Raw genomic sequence first — 9,917 nt, forward strand, 5'->3', positions numbered from 1 at the left:
ATGTGTGTGCCTGTAAGTGTACTACATGGGGGAAGGTGCCAGTGGAGGCCTTAGGATCCCAGACCCCTAGGATTGGAGTTCAAGGCCATTGTGAGTTGCTGGGAATTGAACCGGGAGTCCTTTGCAAGAGCAGCAAACACCCCTAACTACAGAGTCACCTCTCCAGCCCCTGCGACCTTGAGTTGGGGCCTCGTGTAGCCGAGGCTGACCTGGCATTTGGTATATGAGGCTGGCCATGAGCTACTTACTGATGCTTCTGCTCTTCCTACCTAATTGCTGGGATTCCAGGCACGGAGCAGCATCCTAGGAATGACCTACAGCCTTGATTCTTCACACGGCTGCCCGCTTGGTACACAGTGGGTAATTTTTCTGTAGCGCCCAGCTTCCAGCAGGACATGGATGAGGACACTCCAGGTCACTTTTTGTAAACTGACTGGGATTTTGCTGAGCCTGTTGGATGTATAGGCAAATTGACATCATGATATGAGGCTATGAGAAGTCCTATCTCTAGCATGGTGTGACTCCCTTTACCAAGTCTCCCTCCCTGAGACGATGCCTTGCGTAACTAAAACAACAAATTGGTATTGATGTACTTGGATCCTTCCATTTTCTTGGTGTTTTTACCATTTCAGTGTAAAAGTTTTAAGTTTTCATTTCCCCTTCTCCCTTCCCCCCTTCCTTCCTCCTTCCCTCCCTTCCTCTTTCCTACTTTCCTTTCTTCCTTCTTTCCTTTCCTCCCCCTCTTACTCCTCTTTGTCTTGGGATAGGACTTAATTTACCAGGTAGGCCTTGAACTGGTTATGTAGCTGACGGTGACCCGATTACTCTTCATATATATAGAGAGACACACAGAGATATTCTGCACATAAGAGACAACACAATATATTTGTCTTTTGAGCCTGGCTTGTTTTTCCCAGTACAATTGCAAAAGGCCAGTTCCGTTGGAGCCATTCAATGATTTCTTCTCAGGCCCTTGCTGAGTTCTGAGGCTGTTGTAAAACTGGGCTCTGTCCAGGCACCACCACGCTTCATCTTCATGTGTATTGAGGTCAGAGGACAAGCTTGGGTGTCAGTTTTCACCTTCCACGTTGAGACAAGGTCTCTTGTTCACCACTGTGACCCCCCCACGCTGGCTCCCGAGCTTCTCAAGATTACATCTGGCTTTACATGGGTCCTGGGGATCTGAACTCAAGTTCTCATGTTTGCAATGAGTCATACCCCAGTCCCTGAACACTGTAGTTTGTGTGGAATTTTCAAAACACTGGTTTATGGGTTTCTAGGAGAAACCCCAGCACCAGCTGCTGTTCACTTTTCCTTTAAATTTTGTGTTATTATTATTATTATTATTATTATTATTATTATTATTATTTTGTGTGTGTGTGTTTAGCCAGCATGTATGTCTATGCACCATATGTACAAAGTACACACAGAGCTCATAAGAGGACAGAGGATCCTCTGGAACTGGAGTTGTAGACAGTTGTGAGCCTCTGTATAGGCGCTGGGAATCAATCCCTGGTACTTTGGAAAGCAGCCAGTGCTCTTACCTACTGAGCCGTCCTCTGGAGCCCCACAGTTTACCCTTTAGAAGCTAAGCAACTGTTACTAAGCTGAAATTTACACGTTGTCCTTCTTCTTTACTGAAAGTATATAGTTTGGTGACCTTTAGCATATACATAGATATTTGTAATCATGATCACAATTTTTCTTCTTTCTTTTTAATTTTTTTTTCTCATCTTTTATGGGAGCACTGGAGAGATGGCTCGGTGGTTAAGGACATGTTCTACTTTTGCAAGAGGACGCTGGTTCAGTTGCCAGCACCCACATGGTGGTTCCCAACTGTCTGGAACTCCAGGTCCATGGCATCCAATGCCTTCTGGCCTCTCCAGGCACCAGGAGTGCACAGGGCACACAGACACATATAAAGTAAGTCTTTAAAAAAAACCCAGTCCTTTACTTGTTTTCCTCTAATTCACTTGCTTTCATTTGAATGTTTGGGCCCCTCCTCCTGATTCACAGTTGAAATCTTTGGTTTCAGAGACAGGGTTTCACTATGTAGCCCAGGTTGGCTTTGAGCTTGAAACCTCTCTGCCCTTACTACGCACATGCTGGGATTGCAGGCATGTCACAGTGGCTGACCTACATTTTAAAATATTTTAAAAAGGTTTTGTTTTTAATTATGTGTATGTGTGTGGGCATGTGTGTGTATGAATGGGATATGTATGTGGGGTCTGTATATGTGGCTATGTGTGTGTGGTATGTGTGTGGGTCTGTATGTGTGGCTATGTGTGTGTGTTGTTATGTGTGTGTGTGGCATGTATGCATGTACATGTGGGGGAGGGGAGGTATGTGCATGTACTAGGTGTAGAAGAGGACTGACTTCTCTGGAACTGGAGTTACAGGCAGCTGTGAGCCACCCAGACACTCAGATTCTCTGGAGGAACAGCAAGCAGTCTTAACTGCAGAACCTTCTCTCTGGCCAAACTAAAAGTCTCTTTTATCTTAAAATTTCTCGTGAAAGGGAGACTATTTGTAAAAAGAACTGGGCACAGAGCCAATGCTCAGTAAGGATCTGGTACTATTGTGTATTTTTTTTTAACTTTGTAAGTGGTTTTAAATTTTATTATGTGCATGTGTGTGTAGGTGCTTCTATATATGTGCAACACGTTCATGCAGGTGCCAGGAAAGGCCAGAAGAGGGCAGCAGATCCCCTGGAACTGGACTTAAAGGCAGTTGCCAGCCATCCCATGTGGGTGCTGCGACCCGAGCCTGGTTCCTTTGCAAGAGCAGCGGTAGTTGTTAACTGTGGAGTCATTTCTCCAGGTTTAGTTCCATGTTTTATCTTTGTGTAGTGGGTGGGAATTGGTTTTTTTCCTTTTACCACTAAGTCTGGGGATGGTCATCAGACTCAAGAGTGAGCAACTTCATCGAATGAGGCATCTTGTGGCCCCATCATTTTATCTTCCCTGGGGTGTAGGGGCATCTCCAGCATTTATCTTGCCTCAGTTTTCCCCCTTTCTATTTACAGCAGTTACCTGGGGCAGGGGAACTGGTTAACTAATGCAGCCATCCCACCTTTTTGAAAACACGGTGGCTCTAAACCTTGTCTTAGTGGTGAGGATAATGTGCCTTACAGAGTGACATTGTCAAGTTTTGGTATTTTAAAACTTTCCTACAGAACCCTGTTTTCCCTGCTTAGGTCATTTAAATCCACAGCCACAGGTCCCTTCTCCCCTATCCTGCTGAACATTAAGCGTAGAGCTCCCAGGCGAGGTCATATCAGGTTAGTCCAGGCTGGAAGAGGGTCAGACTCTATCACTATAGGAGTTGCTCCTTCTTGTATGTAGAGCCATAGTTAAGAATGCTGGCTTCTCATCCTGAAGAGCTTGGTTCAACTCCCAGTACCCACATGGCAGCTCACAACTACCTGGAATCCAATGTTCTCTGGCCTCCTAAGACACTCCACAAATGTACACACACACACACACACACACACACACACACACACCTGTTAGCGTGTGTATCTGGAAGCTTTTAAAGCCACATTTGGTGACCACTTACTTCCCCTCCTTCTGAAGAGAGGATTGATTCTCTCTCTAGAATCTTCCAGATGATCATGCCTGACCTCTGGACTTTCATTACAGGAAAAACGCTGTCAGAGATTAAGGAGAGCATCTAGAGCCTTTCATCTGCACAAGAAAGACCTGGGAGCTTCAGAGACCTGGGAGGCTGTTCAAAGGCTGTTCACCTGGCCCAGAAGCCAAATTTGATCCTAAGCTCTCCTTATTGAAGAGGGCTGGTGTTGATAGAGAAAATGGTCCTGGGCCATTTGGAGCTGGTCTGGAATGCCAGCCCGAAGAACGTGAAGCACTTATTGGGTATGGAGTGGAGGTTGAGGTGGAGGCTGGAGGCTGTCTTGCCCCCCCCAGGTTTTTCCTTGAGTCTGGGTTGCAGCCAAGGAAAACACGAGGCTTGTTCCCCCTCGCTCCAGCAGAAGACAAAACCGGGGCTTTACAATTACCGTCTGGAAAAAATCTTCCACCTCACATCCTCCTGCAGGCCCCCCAGCCCCAAGGAGGGGAGGGACACTCTGTTGGCAGTAGGGACAGGGGTTCCAGGGTCTGGAAACAAGATGGGCTTCTTCCCTCAAGGGGCTCACAATCTTTGGTAAAACCAGACAGACCTTGGGCGTAACGGGGGGGGGGGGGAAACTCCTTTATTGCACACTGAAATTCCATCCACGGGGAAACTAACTGGCTGGAGCGTAGAGCCAGGCTCCAGAGGAAACAGCCAAGCCCAGGCGAACCCCCACTTCAGCCTTAGTCCTCACCTGATGCCCTAAACCCCACACCTATCTGGCCAGCCATCAAATTTCCCCTGCCTGATCTGTGTCCTGCCCTCCAAGTCCGCCCCTACCGAAAATTCCAATCCGTTTGCAAAGAAATGATTGTGTGAGATGGGAGGCATTCCCCTGTCTGCGCAGTTTCTCTTATCGCTCTGCTCACTGTCCTCTCCCTGAGCCCAGATGTCCCTAGGACTAGATCTAGGAAAGGATGTATGACGGGTTGCTCTTCTCTGCGACCTCCTCGTCCCTCCCCACTCAGCTGCTTTCCTGCTCTGGCTCCCGCACCGGGCTGGGGAGCCAACTAAATCTGATGAAAATGCAATTGCCAAGTCGTTAAGGTATTTGAATTTAAAAAAAAAAATAAAAAAAACTCCTGAGAAAGAAAGTATTTGATGGCTAATAATCTCATTTCAATATAATGGGACCTTCTTCTACAGAGAGCAAGACAGGTTAAGAGATATAATTATGACTTCGCAAACTCTCTCCCAAGCGCGGGAGACACGCTGACAGGTCTGTGCTAGGCTGCGCCCGGCTTCTCTTGCTCCGAGGATAGACGCTTTGTCTGCACGGCCCGTTAAAGACACGCGGTCCCTTCTCAACCCCCAGCCCGGCCTACATTGCAATTTAACTGTCAGCCGCGTCCTCGCTCAGAGATTGAGCGCCAGGGCAGGGGGTTGGGTGACAGAAGGGGAAGCCGGACTTAGAGGAAAAGCGTCGAGGGTCTGACCGGTCAAACGCGGCTGGACCCAGAACCCTAAGGTGGAGTTTCAAATCTGATCCCACTAGGGGCTCTTTTTAAGGGCGTCTACACGGCAGGGTCCAGGAGGAGCAGCAGCCGGCAGGACTTGAGGGGCACAGATTTATTGCCCGCGTCCAAAGTGGTGCTTTTGATCCCAAATGAATGGATTCTTTCTGGTGGGACTGCTTGGCGTCGGGCGAAGAAGGGAACCGACTTAGGAAGCTAGAGATCCCGGACACTGGAAGCAATGTTTACACACACACACACACACACACACACACACACACACACACACACCTCTTTTTTTTTTACACCAGTAGAAGAACTCCCATTTGAAGCTTAGGTAAAGAAAAGTCTCCCAGGCTCACATCTGTTCCCTTAACCAAAGTGCAAGGACGGGAGTCCCTAAAGCTCAGGGCACATATGTGCCGGAAAGGTGCGCGCCCGCAAACGAGTGGCCCGCATGCCTGACGAGTTCTGGTTGCACTGTACAGCTCAGGAGACTACAGAAAAGTCAAGGTTTGGGACTGCCGAGGAGTCTTGAGTCTCGGCAGCCAGCAAGGTGCGCCCCTTAACCTAGGGCAGGTGCAGAGACCACCAGGGAGCGAGCCCAGAAACGTGCAGGAACGCCTGTGCGCTCAGCATCTCGGGAAAGCACTTGGCCCGCAACTTAGACAAGGAGCTGGGGAAGGAGAAAGCCCCCTCTGGGAGACAATACTTAGGACAGGTGGTCAGATACGGGCTACAGACTCTGGGTGAGTGAAAGTGACCCGAAGCCAGCAGGAGCTTCACACCCAAACTTTTCTCAAGCCATCAGCTTGGTCCACATTTCGCCGAGAAGGAATTCGAACGATGCGGGCGCACCGCCGACTCTCTCATCCTCTAGGCCTTGAGGTTCCGAAGAGCTCCAACGGTAGCCCTTAGGGGGACGAGGGCGTGGGGGATCCCACGGTGCCTCTACGACAGACAGGCGAGATCGCTAGGCCCACGCAGCGCGGCATTTCCCGGAGTAGGTGACTCCATCCTGCTAAGATTCCAGGTTCTCAACTCTTCCCCGCAGTGTTCACGCACGTGCAGCGGCTGGCCTCTCTAGAACCAAGACAAACGAGGGTGGCGCTGTCGCGTCCACGGTGACTTACATTTCCTTCCTCCCAGCAGAGTTCGGAGCGGCCTGGGGACATCCTCCCCCTGGTGGCCCGAGCCCTATTTATTTATTTATTTATTTATTTGAAGATCTTGAATAAACTACCCTCAAAGCGAGCCTGGCTGCGAGCCTGGCTGCGAGCCTGGTTCATCCTTGGTTGAATACTCTCGGTTATAAGCTAAAACTTTGCTCTGGTCCGACCCATGGTGGCCAGGCTGTGCCAAGCCGAGCCTTTTCCCGTGCCTCCCCGACCCTCCGTGTCCCTCTCCATTGCGGGGGCACGTCTAGAAGCGGTCCCCAACCTTGTTAGGCTTCCTGTCACCTCCCCTTCTCTCTTTGGCGTTTAAAGACCCTAGCTAGCACTTAGACCTGGTGTGCGGCCACAGCAGGAGAGTGTTGCTGATGGGAGCCAGGTGGCAGCAAGGCTGGGGGAGCCCCAGGGGTGACCCAAAGTGATGGGGTTCCCCCGTGCTGAACGCGCTGGGGGAAGAGGGCAACTCTGGGCGCCTGACAGTGCTGGCCAGGGTCCGGTCCGGGTTGGGGGGCGCCGCAGAGGGCGGGCGCGTCTCCGGCGGGGTCAGGGGCGAAAGGGCACGCGGAGGGCAGCGCGCGGGGAGCCGGCGCGGAGGCTCAGGTTACCCGGCCCAGCCCTCCCACCCGCAGCTTCGCTCGCGGGGGGGCCGGGGCAAGCTCCGGCCGCCCCCCAACCCCCGCTGTTTGCATTTCTCTGGCAGGCGGCGGAGCTCGGCTTGAAAGAAATGGCCTTAGTTCGGAACGGTGTTTATTTTTCTTAACTAGCCAGTGCACACAGACGACCCCGTGAGCCAGGCGACCGGACCAGGCCGATCCTGCGCTTGGGAAAGGGGTCAGGACAAGGGGCCAGCCCGGCGACAAGGGGGAGCTGGGAATGGGCTCTGGTCCCCCCCGCCCCCCCGCAGCGGCCGGGCTGGGGGAGGGGTCGTGGCTGGCATGAGGATGACTTTGTTCCATGAAGGCAAACAGACCTGCTGTGGTTGCCTTAGGTTTGACCTTGCACGAGGCCGGGCAGACAAGTGGCGAAGCCTTTTGGTTTCAACGTCCTGTTTTCTTGGATTTAAGTTCATCGTTCCTGATTGTTTAGTTCTAACACCTGGCGGACAAAGGCACCTTTGAAACTCAGTTTCCTCCTCAGCTCTCACGGAGTACTTTGCTCAGTGGATGCTGTAAGGGTTTAGAATGGCATTCTTAGGACAGAGCCTGGAACTTGCAGAGACGTCTAGAGATCAGCCCTTTGGGTGGGGACTGTGGCCACCCGAGGACGGCAAGGGTGGGGCCCCCAGGAAATCTGCTTGAGATGGGAGCCTAAGACTCTCCAGCAGAAGGAAAAAACTGAGGGCTGAGGAAGTGTTCTGAGCGTTTTGACAGGAGATGAATAAAATGCAAATAATATTCAAAGCAAGATGCTAATGAGGTTCTATTCTTTGAGCGGCCACAGCCCTTGCAGGGTCCAAAATGACGTTAGAGCTGGAGTGAATTCGAGCCCTGGGCAGGGTCCCGTAGTCCGAGTCTCGGGTGTGCGCCATGGTTGAGAGTGTGGGTGTGTGAGTGTGGCTCGCGCTTCTTCTTCCTTCTCCGGAATGTGCGGTGCGGGCTCCGGGTGTGCTCGCACCGACTTGAAAATGAGGTCAGGGAAGGTCGTTCCACTCTGCAGCATAAATCAAAGAGGAAAGGAGAGTGAATGTGAGAGACGGTCCCTGGAGACGAGAGAGAGAGAGAGAGAGAGAGAGAGAGAGAGAGAGAGAGAGAGAGAGAGAGAGAAGAGGGAGGTGTAGAGCGAGTAAAGAGTAAAGAGGGAGGGAGGGAACAAAAGTTCTGTGTAGACTCTGCTAGAAGCTCTTCCATCCTCCGCATCCAGCCCCCATCCTTAACTCTCTCTCTTTCTGTTTCCCTGTCTCTCTCTGTCTGTCTGTCTGTCTGTCTCTCTCTTCAGCCCCTCCTCTTCCGTCCAGGGTCTTACTGTGTAGCCCCGGGTGTCCTGGAACTTACTACATAAATCAGGCTAGCCTCCAACTCACAGAGATCCGCCCGCCTCTGCCCCCTCCCCCAAGTGCTGGTGCGTGGACCATCTCTTCCCAACTTTAATCTTCCCGTCCAAACACTGTGTGTAAATCGTGAAACTCCTGTACTCAACCTCCTCCCACGGAGTGTGTAAACGCCCTAGTGCGCTCTCAGCTCTGCTAGGAGGGTGGTGGTGGCAGCTCCCTGAGGGGGATCTCAATGAATCCTTTGGGAAGCGACTGCCCTCTGCCATCCCTCTGCCTCAAATCTCCGTTACCCTGTGCAAGTCAGCCTCTTCATCTCCCCCAGTAAATTGGCTACTGTGTCTCCATGTCCCCTCCACCTCTGCTCTCTGTGGGCCGTCACAGAGTGTCATTCCTCCAGGAACCCAGGCGGGTGATCCCAGTGGGTGATCTCCGGAACCCCAGGCTGCTCCTGAGCTGGGGCAGACAGGAGATTTCCATGCTACGCTTGCTCTCTGGAAGCCAGAGGACCGTGGTTGTGAATGTAACGCCCACCCTCCTACATCTGGGAGACATACGTGCAGACAAATGAGTAGGTGGATGGGTCACTCCTTTGGGGCAGCACCTCCGTGGTGACCTGGCTCGCATGATGTCCACTAGCCACCAGAGAAAGGAAAAGACTGTATAGGGCTGGATGGCGGCGCCTTTCCCTTCCATCTGTGCCTGGGTCTGGCCGTCTATGCCGGTATCTCCACTCCTGACAATAAATCACAATACTGAAATTCCACACGGTAGGCACAGCCTAGTGCACCACAATACATATTGAATTAAATGGACAAAGGTCAGACAACCAGCAGAATCCTTCTTAGGTGTCTACATTTGCTAGGTCCTGCATTCATTCAACAGACATTTAGTGATGGTCTTTCAAATGGCTCACAATGAAAAGATAAAGTCCGGAGCCTTGGGGCGCTTATGCTCTCTGTGAGGTAGGAACACAACACAAGAACAACAACCCGGAAGTGGTATTAGCTAGGGTAAGTTCTTGCTGTGAAAGAGGTAAAGCTTTCCCCGGAGAATGCTATGGGCAGGGTGGGGGTGGGGGTGGGGATGGGGATGAGCCGCTATGAAATAAGGGATGACCATGCAGACTTCTGGAGGGGGGGGGGCTGCACCGTAGATGGCAGAGAGGACCTCAAATGCAGTGTTGCACGTGGGAGTGTCTGACTTGGAGCCTGAGGAGTTGAGACAGAGGTCAATTGAAGGTCAGGTGGGGCCAGATGATGGTGTGGGGTTTTCAGGCCCTGCTGGGAGGTCTTGGGCTGACTCAGGTAGAGGAATGATGGAATCTGATTTATATTCTTTAAAAATGACCGACAAAGACGGAGGGGATTTAACTAAGTAAGTTATCTTGGGTTTTCAGGCTTACGTTTCAGATTGCCCTGGTTCAGTGTGTAGAATATTGAACACCTAGGCCGGGAGATACCCTGCATTTCACACAATACATTTTGAAAAACTAGTCTGGAACTGGACATCAGGTAGGGTCTCAAAATAGGCCAGGCTCAGAATCTGGCTAGAAAGGAAGCCAGGACTCCTATTCTGAGGGCGTCTGATGTTTATACTCTGTAACTCCTGCCTGCCCTATCCTGGGGTAGTTCAGGGCTGTGTAGACAGCTGTGTGTGTGTGTGTTGTGA

At 51.4% G+C, this 9,917-nt stretch overlaps 1 protein-coding gene across 3 annotated transcripts in view; it reads right to left on the bottom strand.

Annotated features, from left to right (window-relative positions):
* Nucleotides 1-8,895: 8,895 nt before the first annotated feature.
* The window catches only part of 9830107B12Rik (RIKEN cDNA 9830107B12 gene), a 46,492-nt gene continuing 45,470 nt past the window's right edge, over nt 8,896-9,917 (bottom strand). For all 3 annotated transcript variants that reach the window (XM_017317514.1, XM_017317512.1, XM_017317513.1), the window contains one exon: nt 8,896-8,982. The gene's annotated coding sequence lies outside the window, so the exon portion shown is untranslated. The remainder of the gene's footprint in view (nt 8,983-9,917) is intronic.

This window comes from Mus musculus, chromosome 17, assembly GCF_000001635.26.
Source record: "Mus musculus strain C57BL/6J chromosome 17, GRCm38.p6 C57BL/6J".
Lineage (NCBI taxonomy): Eukaryota > Metazoa > Chordata > Mammalia > Rodentia > Muridae > Mus > Mus musculus.